This window comes from Papio anubis, chromosome 2, assembly GCF_008728515.1.
Source record: "Papio anubis isolate 15944 chromosome 2, Panubis1.0, whole genome shotgun sequence".
Lineage (NCBI taxonomy): Eukaryota > Metazoa > Chordata > Mammalia > Primates > Cercopithecidae > Papio > Papio anubis.
This window is the reverse complement of record NC_044977.1, coordinates 191,467,023-191,484,960: the sequence shown is the minus strand read 5'-3', so window position 1 is coordinate 191,484,960 and position 17,938 is coordinate 191,467,023. Positions and strand designations below refer to the sequence as shown.

At 46.6% G+C, this 17,938-nt stretch overlaps 1 long non-coding RNA gene across 4 annotated transcripts; it reads right to left on the bottom strand.

The window, feature by feature from the left end:
• Window positions 1–1,219: 1,219 nt before the first annotated feature.
• Window positions 1,220–17,026, bottom strand: LOC108584754. 4 transcript variants are annotated; one of them, XR_001900274.3, is made up of 3 exons: window positions 15,913–17,026; window positions 12,965–13,097; window positions 1,220–1,401 (listed from the first exon to the last, which is right to left on the bottom strand). It is a non-coding gene; the product is annotated as an uncharacterized LOC108584754 (long non-coding RNA). The 4 variants fall into 4 exon arrangements; XR_002520655.2 differs by lacking the exon at window positions 1,220–1,401 and adding an exon at window positions 5,148–5,238; XR_001900273.3 differs by lacking the exon at window positions 1,220–1,401 and adding an exon at window positions 12,018–12,261.
• Window positions 17,027–17,938: the final 912 nt, after the last annotated feature.

Sequence of the window (17,938 nt, the reverse complement as noted above, 5' to 3'; positions counted from 1 at the left end):
CCTATTCTGAGCCCATAAAAAGCCCCAGACCCAGCCACTTGGGGAGGTGAGAACCGACTGTGGGGGTGGGGAACTGCCCCCTGCCTCCCCTCTCTGCTGATAACTGTTCTGCCACTCAATAAAATACTTCTCCACCCCCTCACCCTTCAATGGCCAGCGTATCCTCATTCTTCTTGGTTGTGGTACAAGAGCTCGGGAACCATCGTATGTAGATACGAGCTATAATACAGGCAAGCTGGGGCATGCCAACCTGGCTGAGTAAGGCCCGGGCAGGGCATCACCAGCTCGGGATTCCCAGCTTGCAAAGTGACCAAGAAGAAAAATCCTACATGAAAACGTTATTCTGGATGTTTTTGTGAAGGTGTTTTTTGAGTGAGATTTGACTGATGGAATTTGAGTAAAGCAGTTACCTCTATAACGTTTAATCAGCTAAAGGCCTTAATGGAAAAAGACTGACTTCCCCAGGAAAGCAAGAAATTCTGCAAGCAGATTGCCTTCAGATTCAAACTGTAACTCCTCCCTGAGTCTCCAGCCTCTTAGCCTACCCTACAGATTTTGGACTTACCATGCTGTTACAGGAAAGGGGTCCCAATGCAGGCCCCAGGAGCAGGTTCTTGGATATCATGCAAGAAAGAATTCAAGGCAAGTCCATAGAGTAAAATGAAAGCAAGTTCATTAGGAAAGTAAATGATTTTTAAAAATGGCTACTCCATAAGCAGAACAGCCCTGAGGGCTGCTGGTTTTGCCCCCACCGCCTTTTTTTTTTTTGGTGATTTCTTGATGATATGCTAAACAAAGGGTGGACTATTCATGCCTCCCCTTTTTAGACTATATAGGGTAACTTCCTGACGTTGCCATGACATTTGTAAACTGTCATGGTGCTTGTGGGCGTGTAGCAGTGAGGACCACCAGAGGTCACTCTCATGGCCATCTTGGTTTTGGTGGGATCTAACCGGCTTCTTTACTGCAACCTGTTTTTCTTTACTGCAACCTGTTTTATCAGCAAGGTCTTTATGACGTGTATCTTGTGACCTCCTATCTCATCCTGTGACTTAGAATGCCTAACCATCTGGGAATGCAGCCCGGTAGGTCTCAGCCTTATTTTACCAAGCCCCTATTCAAGATGGCATTGCTCTGGTTCAAATGCCTCTGACAAGGCCTCTACAGTCACATGAGCCAGTTCCTTAAACTCTCTCTTTCTTTCTGTCTTTCTCTATATGCACATACACACACACACACACACACACACACACACACACACACCTCACTGTATATAGATTGGTTCTGTTTCTCTGGGGAACCCTGACTGATATACTCACTCAGCGTGGTCTGCTTCCTGGACAGGACTCTGATACAGCATTGAAATAGATTCCTCTGCTGTGGAATTGGTCTATCCAGGACCTGCAGCATAGGTCAGAGGTAGGGGCCTGGTCTCAGGCCAAAGCAGGACATGTGAGACTTGCTTTTCACCCCCTCCAACCCCTGAGGTCTCTGCAGTCCCTGCTGTCCAGGTGCTCACAGCCCAAGGAAGGGAACAGGCACTCTGCAGCTTCTTCCCTTCCAGGACAGCTTCGGCTGGTGAGGCAAGTTAGGCATAGCCATGGAGCTCTGGGACGGTGGGGGAACTCTCCCTACAGCTTGGGGAGGGTGACGTAAATTAGGTGAAGCCATGGAGCTCTTGACCAGGAAGGAGCTGCTCCTTCAGGCTGGGGCAGGAAGGAGGGTGAGCAGCAGGAGATAAGGACGGCCAGGGAAGCTCAGTCCACGTTCAGTGGCCTCTGTTCAGAGGGCACTGGAGGTGCATTAACTTTACATAAAAGCATCTCAAAGACCAAAAAACCTTCAAGACCTAAAGACGTGAGTCTCAAATGGTGGTGTTCCAGGTTCCTGAAAGAGATATTTTGAACAATGGGGCCTTCCCAAGCATCCCCCAGACCAAAACGTATTATTAATTGGCAAAAAGAGAAAAAGAAAATCTCAATGAAATAAAAAGGAGCATGACTACTTTCGGTGCCATCCTTCCTTCTTTCACCATTGTCTACCAGCTCTGTCATTACCCATTTTCCTCAGAGATGTTTGCTGCAGCGTCTCCCATCCTTTCCCCTCCCTTCTCCCCTTTCAGTCACCCAGACGCCCTCCTGTTCACCACTTACATGCAGCGCCCTGGTCCATCCCTCTGCACCCAGCATTACAAGGAGGTCAGGGAGGAGCTAGTAAGGACCGGGTCGCCGGGGGGTTGCTGTCAGGACTACCCTCTCCAGCAGCTCCAGGTGGTAGCCTTGGGACCTGCCCAAAGGCAAACACTTGGAGAAGGCCCTGTCTCAGGAGGGTGATGCAGGCTGTGAACAGGGCATCAGCTGTGGCCTGAGCCAGTGGCCAAACTGGAAGGAGGAGCATGTAGAAATGAAGAAGCTGAAGAGAAGAGGCTGGGGAATGGCTGTGGGGGACCCTGGGGGGCTTATCTCCTCCAGGCAATGTGTCTTCAGGGGCGTCCCTTTGACTCACAGCAGATTCACTGAGTGATGGGTGTGCTCTTAAGGCAGCGTAACCACCTAGCAACATGTCTTTTTTAGGAAGCCCTGGCCAGCCAGGGTATCTCTAGGTTGTCCTGGCTTAGCATTGCCTCCTAGCTGGAGACTTCTTGAGGCAGACTAAAGGTTGCTGGAACCTCTCTTGCTTCTTCGCCCCTCCGACTTCCCCAGGTTCTGCTGCCAGCCTCCAGTGCAGGAGAAATTTAGCTTCCATGTCTCAACATCCTGCTTCCTCTACCCAACCACTAGGTCAGGTCTGGGGAGGTGAAGGATGTAGGACACAAGTTGGGGTCAATTAGGGAAAGCCAAGGAGAGCATGGGGCATGAGGAATGCACAATAGGGATACTGGGGAGAGCTGGAAACAAAAGACCACCAGATTGAGCAGCCTAGTCTCCCAATGCTGACTGAGCTAGAAGGCAAGGCCCAACTGGCAGTGGGAAAAGAAGTGAGCTATGATGGGCCCTCATGTTTGCTGACTTTCAGGCATGCCAGGCTGTCCTTAGAGATCATCCCTTGAATGGCTGCTTATCATCTTCGTGATGTGAGGCTGTGGCTGCCACAGGAGGGGAGCGTGGAAACCATGCTTGCAGGAAGAGTGTGTTCTGACAAGCAGAGGCTGGCTCAGGAGATAAGCTCCCACCCCCCACACAAATAATAGAGCTCCCTCCAGAGTTGAGGGGACTCTGCAGCTGGAAGGCAGGGTTCAGAGTCATATCCCAAAGGGTGCCAAAGAGAGACATCCCATCAAGACTCTGCAATGGCGAGGACAAAAGGCAGGAAAAAGAAATGAAGTATAAATAAAAGAAGTCAAACCACCATTATTGCAGGTACTAACTACTATTGTTACCCCAGAATATTTAGGAAAGTAAGCGCTAAAATTATTAGAATAATAATGGATTTCAGTAAGTTGGTTGAATACAAAACAAATGCAGGGAAAAATTAAAAGCTTTCCCTTTCAGAATATACAGTAGAAGAAATCATAAAAGTCACAATAGCAATAAAACCTAAAGACAACAAGAAAATGTAGAGTCATAAAGAATGTATGTCATTACTGACAGACATGAAAGATGAATTGAAAAATAAGGAGATGGGCCGGGCACGGTGGCTCACGCCTGTAATCCCAGCACTTTGGGAGATCACCCGAGGTCGGGAGTTCCAGACCAGCCATGACCAACACGGAGAGATTCTGTCTCTACTAAAAATATGAAAATTAGCCGGGCGTGGTGGCGCATACCCATAATCCCAGCTACTCGCGAGGCTGAGGCAGGAGAGTCTCTTGAATCCGGGAGGCAGAGGTTGTGGTAAGTCGAGATCATGCAACTGCACTCAGCCTGGGCGACAAAGTGAGACTCCATGTCAAAAAAAAAAGAAAGAAAGAAAAAGGAAAAAGAAGGAGATAAACCATGTTTTCAGATAGGAAAGCAACACTATAAAAGATGGATTTCCCCCCATATTTATCTAGAATTCAGTGCAGCTTGGGGGTGGGAGTGGCAGAGGGAAACATGATCAATTGATTTTGATGGATAAATATGCAAAGTTAAGCAGGAAAACATTTTTAAATGCATCATAAGATAAAAACATACTACAAAACTAAGCTAATTAGACAAGTATGTAAAAGCATTTTTTAAATAAAACATTTTTTAATTAAAAAGACAATGACATGGTGCTGGTACATGTATAGAAAAAGCAGATTAATGAAACAAATAGGCAGTTCAGAAACAGATCCACAAATTAATGAAAATTTAAAACACAAGTAGAGTGGCATTACCAATGAAAAAGATTGTTGAATGGTGTAGAAACAATTGTACATTTATATACCATACACCTAATAAGTTCTACATGAATTAAAGATCAAAAAATAAAAACTAAGACTATAAAAATACTATGAGAAAATATGAGACTATTTCTATAATCTTGAGGCTGGAAAGGATTTGCTAACTCTAACACAATATCCAGGAGGCATAAAGAAAAGCAAAAGATTCAACCACTCAGAAACCTAAACTTCTGTGCAAGAGCGCTGCCATCCAAATCATTGCCAGGGAGAAAACATTTGCAACATATAGAAAATATAAGAGCCAAAAATTCACAAAATATAAAGTGTTTCTACATATGAATAAGAAGAAACAATCTAATTGAAAAAATACACAAAGGATAGATAAATCACAAAAAAGAAAAGCATCACTGATAAACCTAAGGAATTATGATGAACCGTAATTTTTAAAATGCAAAATAAAAAACAAATTTTTTTGTAAATCAAATTGGTGAAGATTAGAAATACTGGAGAGAAAACATTCTGGAGAGAAAACGAGGTGCTGGCAGGAGTGAAAATCGCCGAGTTTGGTTCTGTAGAGGTTTTGTTATGCAGAGCAAGGGGAGCTCAATCCTTGGCAGCTGCTTTCCTCACTGTGGCCAGGACGTCACTCAGCTCCTCTTACCTCCTCTTGGTGCGGATGTGTGGCCCCACCCTTTTCTTGATGAACGTGAGGGCCCATTTGTCTTTGGAGACCTTGAGCAAGTCCGTGGCATGGCGCTCATTCAGGGCAAAGCCACAGAGCTCTCGGATCATGTCCTGCTGAACTTGGTGAGTGTGCCTGAGCTTGCTCACATCGCTGATCCACCTGTGCCCTCACTGAGGCCCTCAGCCATGGGGTAGTACAGAGCCATGGCTGCTGCTCTCCGATGGCTGATGCATTGGAAGAGCGAAAACTGCAATATTTTTTGAAAATAATTTAGCGGCATGATACCCATTGACTCAGCAATTCCATTCTAGGACTCTAGCCTACAAAAATAGTAACATACTTCACAAAGATGAGCATACATAGGTATTCGGTGCAACAGAAAAAAAATGGAAAATAACTTAATAATGGAATGTTTAATCTGCCCATCAGGCTGCTCTTCTGGGATGGCCCTTCCTTGCGTCCTGGCCTTCTCCATCCCCCAACCCTCTGTACATGATTCTTTTGGAACAACTCTACCTTCCTGGCCACAGCTGATTAATTCTAGTGTTCCCTTGATCCATGGCAGGCCAATCAGAGCCAATGAGAAAGAGAGCCAATCTAAAGATGTAAAATATTAAGCTCACGAGGGAGCCTGAGCTCAGGATAGGAGGCCTCTTAGAAGCCACATTTCCCTCCCTCCCCCATTCACTGAGGCACCAAAAAAAATATCCACCAAGATTCTCCAAGGTAATCAGAGGAGCAAAAAATTTGACATTTGGGGAATATGGTGGCCCCAACTCTTACCTCCAGAGTTCCCCTCCCCTTAGGTATCCCCTGCATTGCTACTACCACCCCAAGCTGATCTCAGGAGGGACTGCTCCCCACTACCTTTCCACCCAGGCACAGGTGCAGACCTCATTTGAATGGGGCCTGGGAGGGCAGAGTTGTTCTGAAACCAGGCTAAGACATTTGCCCAGTCTTGGCCAAAGGCTCAGAGCTAACTGAAGGGAATCTCACACATGCGGTAAGACAGCCTGTGATTCTGGAGGTGAAAGCAATGGAGTGACCTGAGGGATGCCACAAGAGGAGTCTAATGCGGAGAAGTTCCTGGGGACAACCACTCCTATCTATGCCCATCTTTACCCAAGCTTTTGAGATTTCTCTAGCATTTCTGCTCCCTACGGCTGGGTGAGACAAAAAGCGAGTGTTCACCACTTTTTCCTTGTCCTGAGGGCAGAAAGCCAAAGGCAAGCCCTGAAGAACGGTAGAGCCCACTCTTCCTAGCTGTTCGTTACTATCTGTCAGTTATCTGAGGGAAAGGATCTTCAAGGGCAGCACATCACAGGGACAAAGTTGTGAAAAAGTCCTACTCTGGAGTCTAAGAATAAATGAACGGCCAGGCATGGTGGCTCACGCCTGTCATCCCAGCACTTTGGAAGGCCGAGCTGGGTGGATCACCTGAGGTCAGGAGTTCGAGACCAGCCTGGCCAACATGGTGAAACTCTCTCTCTACTGAAAATACAAAAATTAGCCGGGCATGGTGGCACACACCTATCTATAATCCCAGCTACTCAGGAGGCTAAGGCAGGAGAATCGCTTGAACTCGGGAGGCGGAGGTTGCAGTGAGCCGAGATCATACCACTGCACTCTGGCCTGGGAGACAGAGTGAGACTCCATCTCAAAAAACAAAAAAAAAACCAAAAAAATTAACAATTCAGTAGATCTACACACTTCTCAAGTCAAAAAGTGGCATCCAGTTTCTGCCACTATCTAGCTGTGTGGCCTTAAACCTCTCCCCCGGACCTCCAGCTCTGTGTTCACAGAATGACAAGCCAGGCTTCGGTAAGACTGAAGATTGCTCAGAGTTCTCAGAGTTCTCATTCCCTTTTTTTTTTTTTTTTTTTTTGGAGATGGAGTCTCAATCTGTCGCCCAGGCAGAGTGCAGTGGCACAGTCTCTGCTCACTGCAACCTCCACCTGCCGGGTTCAAGTGATTCTCTTGCCTTGGCCTACCAAGTAGCTGGGATTACAGGCGTGCGCCACCACACCTGGCTGTTTTTGTGTTTTTAGTAGAGACGGGTTTCAGCATGTTGGTCAGGCTGGTTTCAAACTCCTGACCTCAAGTGATCCGCCTACCTCAGCCTCCCAAAACGCTGTGATTACAGGTGTGAGCCACCACACCTGGCCATGATTCCCATCATTTTTTGCCAGCCTGATGCCTGTTCAAGTTCCCAAGAGCTGCGTATCTTGGGCATCTGAGCTGGAGACAAGACAGAAAGGCCACAAGGAGCCAAGCATCCATTCCCAACAGGAACCAGTGCTCGGGAGAAACTGCAGTGAACCAAACCGGTGACAGGGTGGAGCTCTCCATTTAACTGATACTTATGCTGCATGTTGAGTTAATTGTCTAATTAAATATTATTATCGAACAATTTATCGCTGAACATTTTAGTTAAATAAGACTCCCTCGGCCGGGCGCGGTGGCTCAAGCCTGTAATCCCAGCACTTTGGGAGGCCGAGACGGGCGGATCACAAGTGTCAGCGAGGATCGAGACTCGATCTCCTGGCTGACACGGTGAAACCCCGTCTCTACTAAAAAATACAAAAAAAACTAGCCGGGCGAGGTGGCGGCGCCTGTAGTCCCGGCTACTCGGGAGGCTGAGGCAGGAGAATGGCGTGAACCCGGGAGGCGGAGCTTGCAGTGAGCCAAGATCACGCCACTGCACTCCAGCCTGGGCGGCAGAGCGAGACTCTGTCTCAAAAAACAAACAAACAAACAAACAAACAAACAAACAAACAAAAACTCCCTCAAATATCAATAGCTTCCTCTGGTGAGGAGTGACTTGCCATATTTGCCGTCGTAATTGCTTTGCCACTCTGCTAGGAGAAATTAATCTGACTGTGACAACTTAGTGTGGCCAGGAACAGTAACACATTTCATCTAATAGACTTGAATTAATTAGAAGCAGGCTTTGCAAGTTGCCTCTAAAATCTACGGCTGAACAAATACGGGTGCCACACAGTGGTGGATACTTCTTCTTTTATTAGAATTACTGTATTAAAATGCACCATTTTGCTTCTGAATGCTCAATGGAATTTAGTAGCAACCCCAATCCTTACAGGGTGTTTATGACCCTGCTTTCTTGACCGCTACTCTCTCTCTCAAGTCCTTTGGATACTCCAAGCTGTATTTTTGTTTCCTTTTCTGTTTGTTTGTTTTCTGAGACGGAGTCTCGCTCTGTCAACCAGGCTGGAGTGCAGTGGTGCAACCTCAGCTCACTGCAACCTCCACCTCCTGGGTTCAAGCAATTCTCTGCCTCAGCCTCCCGAGTAGTTGGGATTACAGGTGCCCGCCACCACGCCTGGCTAATTTTTTGTATTTTTAGTAGAGATGGGGTTTCACCATGCTGGCCAGGCTGGTCTTGAACTCCTGACCTTGTGATCCACCTGCCTTGGCCTCCCAAAGTGCTGGGATTACAGGCATGAGCCACTGCGCCAGGCCCAAGCTAGGTTTTAAAGGTCTTTGAGACCCAGGCCAAAGGACTACTCTGGAAAGGCAGTGACTCTCTCCAAGATCCACGTCTATGGTGGCAGGGCCAGCTGGCAGGAGAGTCAGGGCTTGGCAGCTTCTTCTGCAAGATGCATCTGTGCTTCCTGCCACTACCGAGCCACCTGGCCCCTGAACGATGTAGCCTGTACCATTTACTAATGAGCTTGGAATACTCCTGCACTACTCGTGGCATTTGTCCAGAGTCATGCATCCTGACCTGTCTCCAAGTCCATGCTAATCGGTCCTAAACTTCCCAGCTCATGTCTTATTTTACTGTCTTTGGACTAATCTAACCTACTCTTGTATGTGTGTTGTTTTATTATTTTTTGAGGGGGGGATGGAGTCTCACTCTGTCACCCAGACTGGAGTGTAGTGGCGTGATCTCAGCTCACTATAACCTCCTCTTCCCAGGTTCAAGTGATTCTCCTGCCTCAGCCTCCCTAGTAGCTGGGATTACAGGCGCGCGCCACCACACCCTGCTAATTTTTGTATTTTTAGTGGAGACAGGGTTTCACCATGTTGGCCAGGCTGATCTCGAACTCCTGACCTCAGGTGATCCACCTGCCTCAGCCTCCCAAAGTGCTGGAATTACAGGCATGAGCCACCACGACCAGCCTAATCTTTCTCTTTAAACCTAATGCTTTTCACCCTTTGTCACATTTTTGCATTCATTCTACCCAGTTCCTTCCAGGTGTTCCCAGGCCTTGCAAGTGTTCTGAGCCGTACTGGGGAGAGGAAGAGGGGTTTCTTGTCATGGGAGAGATCTCTGAAGCAGAGGGACATCAGGGGCCCTGCTCGGAAAAGGAGCGTCCGTTCACAGTGAGGTGCCTTAGAGACGATGCAGCAGCAACAGGCCCTCAAGTCTGCCCCCGCTTCTGGGCATCTGCCCCTTACAGAATATCCACATTCCACTGGCCCCAGCACCTCCAGACCAAACACCAACCTCGAAATGTTGTCAGCAGGACTTAGGTATCAGGTCCCTGGCAAACACAGAACCACCTGCCTTTTCCATTCCTCCTGCCTCTGTCCTCCTGCTAAAGTCATGCTGTCCCTTTGGGGGGTCTACAAATACCAATTCTTTTATTTCACTCCCTTACACCAAAAGGAGAGCTTCATTCATTCAACACAAATTTATTGAGCACTTACTATTTGCCAAATATTAGTCTAAGCACTGGGGATAGCTGTAAAAAAAAACACACAAATCTGTGCATTTGTGGAGCTTAAATTCTAATGAGGGAGACAGAAAATCAACAAGATAAATAAATCAAGATTAACACTGCAAATGGTAATAATAAATTCTAAGGATAAAAACGAAGCAGGAAAGGACAATAGGAAGTTACTAGAGATGAAGGGCTGGGGGTGCAGTTTTAAACAGTCTCAGTCCAGAGGCAATATTTGAACAAAGACTTGAAGGAGATAGAGTAGTGAGCCACGCAGATATCTGGGGGACAGGAATAGATCCAAGATTTGTGGGACCCAATGTTGATACAACTTCGAGAGCCTCGTTAAGAAATAGAATATGAAATTATCAATACAAAAGTAGGTACAAGGCCTTGAGAGGACCCATGTTGGTAAAGGGTGGGAAGTTTATGCTGCATTAGTTTATTGGTAATTCTGCTTCTGCTGGAAGAATAGTGTCCCACGCAGAAAGAACAGCGAGTTCTAAGGGCAGGAGCTTGTGTAAGGAGCATGCACCATGAGTGAGAACAGCACCAGGAAGCCAGGGTAGCTGGAGCGCACAAATGAGAGGCTGTGGAGGAGGAGGCATGATCAGAGAGGTAGTGGAGGCCAGATTACATAGGATGTCTTCAGTGGCACCATCTTGGCTCATTGCAGCCTTGACCTCCCAGATCAAGTCATCCTCCCACCTCAACCTCCTGAGTAACAGGGACTACAGGCAGGCACCACTACACCCGGCTAACATTTTATTTTTTGTAGAGATGGGGTCTCACTATGTACCTAGGCTGGTCTCAGACTCCTGGGCTCAAGCGATCCTCCTACCTGGGCCTCCCAGAGTGCTGGGATGACAGGTGTGAGCCATTGCTCCCACACTGGCAGTTTTTGAGCAGAGGAGTAATATGAGCTGACTTTGATTTTAAAAGAATCCCTCTAGCTGCTAGTTGGAGAATATGCTGAAGCAGGTCAAGGATGGAAGCAGGAGACCAGTTAGGAGCTAACTGGAATAACTTGGGAGAGAGCAGACGGTGGCTCAAGCCAGGGTGGAGGCAGCAGGGGAGTGAGAAGTAGCTCATTCTGAACACGCTCAGAAGATAAAGTCCACAGGATTTGCTACTGGATCCTTTCTGGGTAAAGGAGAAAGAGAGACATCAAGGATGACTCTGAAGATTTTGTCCTAAGTAACTGGAAGGACGTATTTCCATTAACTGAGAAGAGGAAAAATTGTTTTTGTTTTTTGAAACGGAGTCACATTCAGTTGCCTAGGCTGGAGTGCAGTGGCGCGATCTCGGCTCATGGCAAACTCTGCCTCCCGGGTTCAAGAGATTCTCTTGCCTCAGCCTCCTGAGTAGCTACGATTACAGGCTCCCGCCACCATATCCAGTTTTTTTTTTTTGTATTTTTTAGTAGAGATGGGTTTTCACCATGTTGGCCAGGCTGATCTTGAACTTGTGACCTCAGGTGATCCACCCTCCTCAGCCTCCCAAAGTGCTGGGATTACAGGCGTAAACCTCCGTGCCCAGAAGAGGACAATTTGGAATCTGAGAGCCGATTTTAAGTAGAAAATTAGAGTTTAGTTTTGAACATGTTAAGTTTGAGATGTTTATACATCCAAAGGGAGGGATGGAGCCTGGAATTCAGTCTGGAAGAGGTCTGGGCAAGAAATGATAAATTCTTGGACCTGGATTGGGTCACCAAGGGAGTGACTGTAGGAGAGAAAAGAAGTGGCTCTAGAGTGGATCCCTGAAGCCCTCTGATATTTAGAAGTCTGAGAGACGAGAGAGAACTGACAAAAGAGACAAAAAAGGAACAGGCCGAGAGGTAAGAGAAGAACCAAGAAAGAACGCCCTGAAGCCAGGTGAGCAACGTATGTCAAAGAAGCAGAAGTGATCGGGTGCTTCAGGTGCTGCTGATATGACAAAACATGAGGACTGAAAATTGACCTCTGAATTTAACAGCATGCGGAAATCACCGATGCGCTTGACAAGAGCGGGAAGGCGTATCAATTAGGACCCAGATTTCCAGAGCGTGACATACAAACTCCAATGAAACCTTCAGCCTGGTCTGTCTGGCTGTGCTCCCTTCAGCACCGGTAAGCAGTTCACACTTTTTTTTTTTTTTTTTTTTTGAGACTGAGTTTGCTCTTTTTGCCCAGGCTGGAGTGGTGCAATGGCACGATCTTGGCTCACTGCAACCTCCCTGTCCCGGGTTCAAACGATTCTTCTGCCTCAGCCTCCTAAGTAGCTGGGATTACAGGCGCCCACCACCACGCCTGGCTAATTTTGTATTTTTAGTAGAGATGGGGTTTCAACATGTTGGTCAGGCTGGTCTCGAACTCTTGACCTCAGGTGATCCACCCACCTTGGCCTCCCAAAGTGCGAGGATTACAGTGAACCACCGCACCTGGCCCTAGTTCACATCTTTTGGTCTGGTCTCTGGAACCTTCCACCTCCGTAACTTGTGGGCTGTTCCTCCAGGTTCTTTTCAGCCCTGCAAGCAGAACTCAGGCAACTTGGCAAGGATTTTACCTACTGGAAGCCGCTAACCTGGAGAGTTAGGATTCTGTCTTTTCCCCACACAGGTAATAGAGACAGAAAAAACAAAACAGAGAGAGAGAGAAGGAGAGAAAAATAAGTAAAGTTGAAGCAAAATGAGTTGCTCATTTTTACTTTTTACTGTCAGTAAGTAAACACTGCCTTTACCTTATGAGTTAGCTATTACAGGACTGTATCTGTGGCTGCAGACAGACTGTGGTGGGGAGGGCAGCTGAAACGGCATTATGTTGATCTGTTTACAAAAGAACTTTTTTTTTTTATGAGTAGGAATAGGTAATCATTAAACTACATGTGTCCAGTTTACCAGAAAGGAAATGGAAAGGATTTATAGCATCTATCTTTAACTTACCAGTCTATCTTCAAGTGATATTATGGTGTACACTAGAGTATAAGAACCCAACATGGAGAAACTCTGTCCTTACTAAAATACAAAAAATTAGCTGGGCGTGGGGGTGCACGCCTGTAGTCCCAGCTACGCGGGAGGCTGAGGCAGGGGAATCTCTTGAACCTGGGAGGCGGAGATTGCAGTGAGCCGAGATCGCGCCACCGCACTCCAGCCTGGGTGACACAGTGAGACTCCATCTCAAAAAAAAAACCAACCATACAATAATCTAATTCCTCCCCTCTTGACCTTTCTGCTGCCATTTTTACATTTACTTACGCTACAAAGCCTACGCAACATTAGATAATAAGGAAAAGAACTTCTCTACTTACCCATGTAAGTTGCCCTTCATTCCTTTGTATATACTCGTATTTTCATCTGGTATCACTTTCCTTCTGCCTGAAGGACTTCCTTTAACCTTTCTTGTGTGGCCACTTGGGATAAATTCTTTCAGCTTTTGCATGTCTGGAAAAAAAAGACTTTATTTCACCTCCTTCGTTTATAAAGGATATTTAAGCTGGTTATGGAATTCTAGTTAACAGGATTTTTTTTTTCTTGCTGTACTTTAAGGATTTTGCTTAAGGATTTTCTTTTCTTCTGCCTTTTCTTGTCTTTTCTTTTCGACATACAGGGTTTCATGTATTGCCGAGGCTGGCCACAACTCCTGGGCTCAAGTGATCTTCCCGCCTCAGCCCCCCGAGTCGCTGGGACCACAGGGGTGTGCCAATGCACCAGGCTTTCCACTGTTTTCTTGCTCATGTGTTTTTCCAATGGGAAATCTGGTGTCATCTTAATCTTTGTTCATCTATACATTTGTCCTAAATGTTCCCTTGGTTCTTTTTAAGGTTTTCTATTGATCATTGATTTTGAGCAATTTGATTATGATGTCCCTTGGTGTCATTTTCTTCACGTTTCTTATGCTTGGGGTTCATTGAGCTGCTTGTATCTGTGGGTCTGTAGTTTTAATCAAATTTGGATTTTTTTGCCATTATTTCTTCAAATATATTTTTCTGTTCTGTCTTCCTTTTACTCTCCCTGAAACTGATTTTTGACTGGTCCATATGTAATGATATGTCTAAAATGTGCTGGAAAAAAGCATGTGTTTTTCTTTTAAAAATGATCTCTCATTGAGTTAGTTTAGTTTTTTTTTTTTTAAGGAAGTCACATTGGCTAAAATTAGGTTTTTAAAAAAAAATATAAGTAGCATGTAAATAACTGCTATTTTTAAAAAAGAAGAGGCTGAGGCAAGAGGATTGCTTGAGGCCAGGAAGTTTGAGAGATCAGCCTGGGTAACACAATGAGATGCTGTCTCTACAAAAAAATTGAAAGGTAGCTGGCCAGGCACAGTGGCTCATGCCTGTAATCCCAGCACTTTGGGAGGCCAAGGCAGGAGGATTGCTTGAGCCCAGGAGTTCAAGGCTACCCTGGGCAAAATGGCAATGTCTCATTTCTACAAATACAAAAACTAGCCGGGCATGGTGGCGTGGGCCTGTGGTTCTAGTTATGTGGGAGGCGGAGGTGGGAGGATCACTTGAGCCTGGGAGATTGCAGTGAGCTACGAGCACACCACTACACTCCAGCCTGGGGGACAGAGCAATACCTGTCTTTAAAATAAATAAATAAAAATGTAAAAAGGAGAAGAAGAAAGAAAGAAGAGAAAAGAAGAAAAACGATGAATAAATTTGAAAGCAGAAAATATTTAAACATTTATATGGGAAAAAATAAATTTTAACGTGTGTTATAGTTACACTTATAAATATTTTTACATGTTATAAATATATACTATATATTTATGTATGTGAATATTTATATTTTATATACTTGTATATTTTAGATATATCCTAAAGGAAATCAAGAGATAAATGACAAAAAGAGGGGAGGAGAATATTTGCAACACAAACGACGAAGAGCTAATTAACTTAATACATGAAGAACGCTTAATACACAAAGATAAAAAAATGTTGGGCCGGGCGTGGTGGCTCACGCCTGTAATCCCAGCACTTTGGGAGGCCAAGGCAGGTGGATCACGAGGTCAGGAGTTCAAGATCAGCCTGGTCAACATGGTGAAACCCTGTCTCTCCTAAAAATACAAAAACATTAGCTGGGCGTGGTGGCGGGCACCTGTAATCCCAGCTACTTGGGAGGCTGAGGCAGGAGAATCGTGTCAACCTGGGAGGTGGAGGTTGCAATGAGCCAAGATTGCGCCACTGCACTCCAGCCTGGGCGACAGTGCAAGACTCTGTCTCAAAAAAAACTAAATAAACAAAAATAAATGTTAAAAAGAAAGAAATGAGCAAAGGATATAAACAGGTAGTGCATGGGAAAAAATGCAAATGGCTAAGAAACATACATAAAGGTGCTCAACTGTATTAATTGTTTAAAATACACAAAGTTATATGTACCATTTTTCGCCAGCAGGTTGACAGAGACTGGAAATTTAGAAGTGACCCACCCCTAACCTTTGCAGGGTTAAAGCAGCAGTACAAACGCGTACCCATGTGTCATACAATTACATAGCGAAAAACTACAAATCATGCAAACAGGCCAGGTGCAGTGCACGCCTGTAATCCCCACATTTTGGGAGGCCAGGTGGGAGGATTGCTTGAGCCTAGGGGTTTGAGACCAGCCTGGGTAACAGAGAGATTGTGCCTCTACAAAAAATAAAATAGGCCGGGCCCTGTAGCTCACGCCTGTAATCCCAGTACTTTGGGAGGCCGAGGTGGGTGGATCACCTGAGGTCAGGAGTTTGAGACCAGCCTCAACATGGAGAAACCCTGTCTCTACTAAAAATACAAAATTAGCTGGGTGTGGTGGTACATGCCTGTAATCCCAGCTACTCGGGAGACTGAGGCAGGAGAATTGCTTGAATCTGGGAGGCGGAGGTTGTGGTGAGCCGAGATCGTGCCATTGCACTCCAGTCTGGGCAACAAGAGCAAAACTCTGTCTCAAAAAATAAATAAATAAAATAAAATAGCTGGGCGTGGTGATGTGTGCCTGTAGTTCTAGCTACTCGAGAGGTTGAGGCGGGAGGGTCTCTTTCCAGGAGTGACAGGCTTGTGTGAAAGATCTTTAATATATATTTTTGAGAAAAGTTAATTAAGGATCTGATGTATACGACGACCAACTGTGTGTACATCTACATACCTATATCTATCTATAGCTCTGTGTGAGTGTATATATATGTTTATGCTTACATTTGCTAAGAAACTTTCTAGAAGGAATTACAAGAGAGTTACTACCTCTGGTTACTAAGAGAAGGGATAGATGGGGCAGTTCTTACCTCACACTTCTGTCTGTTCAAATTTGTCAGAGCATTTGGTACTTCATAATAAAAACAATAACCAAAAAATACACTGAGTAAAATTTCTCAGACACATCTGGTAACAGCCTCTAGCCTCCATCAACACCAGCAACTAGAAGCATCTCACATTGCAGGCATTGCACCAGGCACGGGGCTACCCAACCACAAGTCAGAGAGCTGCCTTTCCAGGCCCGTGGAATTTTGTTCAGCCAGTTGCTGCCAGTTAGTTCTCCGTCTTTGTTTCCAAGATAGCAGGAACCCTACAGGAAGCCAGTAGAAAATATGCCACACCCCCAAATGTGTTTTCTTCACGGATTTCCCTAGAAGGCTGCCAGCCTGGGCAGTGGGTGAGAAGCCGCTCTGCTGGTTTACACATAGCAGGCCCAGCGCCCCACAGGCTCAGGGAGGAGCTCTGCCCTCACCCGGCCGAATCTCACCCATGCAGGTGGCGGATCAGAGGACTTTCTGCGACTGGGAAAACAACTCAAAGGTCAGCCCTTCCCAGCAATGAGTAAACACCAACATCCCCAGTTCTGAGAGGGGCCCGCAGAGGTGGCCTCTTCCCTAGTGAGAAGTCCCCCGTGGCTAGTGATGGATTATTGGTCCGGGGGCTTCTGGACTTCAAAGACCAGAGGTTTGGTTGGATTAATCTCTGTATCCCGGTTCTTGGGACAGTGCCTGGCACATGGGTGGTGTTTGTTGAGTTGCCATCAGGGCCTGTCTCTTCCCCTGCCACTTTCCACACCTCCGCAAAGAGCTAGCTGCTCGTGGGCTGCTTCCGTCGGGTTTGACCTTCACCTTTCCGAAGGGGGTGTCCTTTTGCCGGATCTGCACTGTGCATCCAGGAAAACGCACCGGATGAGAAGCTCCTGATGACTGGTTCACACTAATATTGAAAGCTTATCCCAGAAAATGTAGAAATAAAGGTGACTAATAAAATACAACAAAATTCTATTCTCCTCCCTTTCCTGCCGTAACAGAACTGTTACGCTCCCCTGCAGCCATCTCAGGTGGGGAATGTTTTTTGTTTGTTTGTTTTTGAGACAGAGTCTCACTCTGTCACCCAGGCTGGAGCTCACTGCAACCTCCCCTTCCTGGGTTCAAGCGATTCTCCTGCCTCAGCCTCCCGAGAAGCTGGGATTACAGGCGTGCGCCACCAGGCCTGGCTGATTTTTGCATTTTTAGTAGAGATGGAGTTTCACCATATTGGCCGGGCTGGTCTCAGACTCCCGACGTTGTGATCCACCCGCCTTGGCCTCCCAAAGTGCTGGGATTACAGTCATGAGCCACCACGCCTGGCCCTGAATGTTTTATCTCCTGGAGTAAATGTCCTCTTTGCTGATGACTGCCTCTTCCAGGCCATTCTGCCACTAGTTTCATTGATTGACTAACCTCCATAGACCCTCAGTCTAGCAAGGAGACCACAATGATGCTTTGGGTGTCCAGGTATCCGTTTCAACTCAGACACTACATCGAGTAGCCCTCCAGACATCTGGGGATTCCTTTCTCTTCCGTGTATGGTCACCCAAGTACATGGCCTTGGGTCCGCCTAGGGAAAGATTGGGGGAATCATTACAGTCTTTTCTTGCCAGTGCTGCGGAGTTCTTCCTTAGAGACCCAGCCGCCTCTTCAGTCCCTGTGTTCCAGGTCGGAAAACTGGCTTAGGTCCAAACAACTGAGCAAGGGACTGTCAGTTTGTTTGAGGGCTCTGGGCCTCCTACGTCTCCACTCGTGCCTCTTGCTGGCTGGAGACGTTAAGCGGCACCTGCGTAGGTTATCCATTTATTCTGCCCCGGGAGATGCTGTGCTCTGCGGACCACAGCTCCCTGTGGGCGGGGCCCGGTTGGCTGCATGACTGACTCTGCAGGTCATTGTGGTAATTGTGACCTCCTGGCATCTGGAAGCCGAAGGCCACCGCCTGGCCTCTATGACTGGGGGCGGAGGGGCTTCATTGCCATGGGTAGCAGTGAGCCCAGCTCTGTGACCAGCTCTCCTGTTTAGTGAT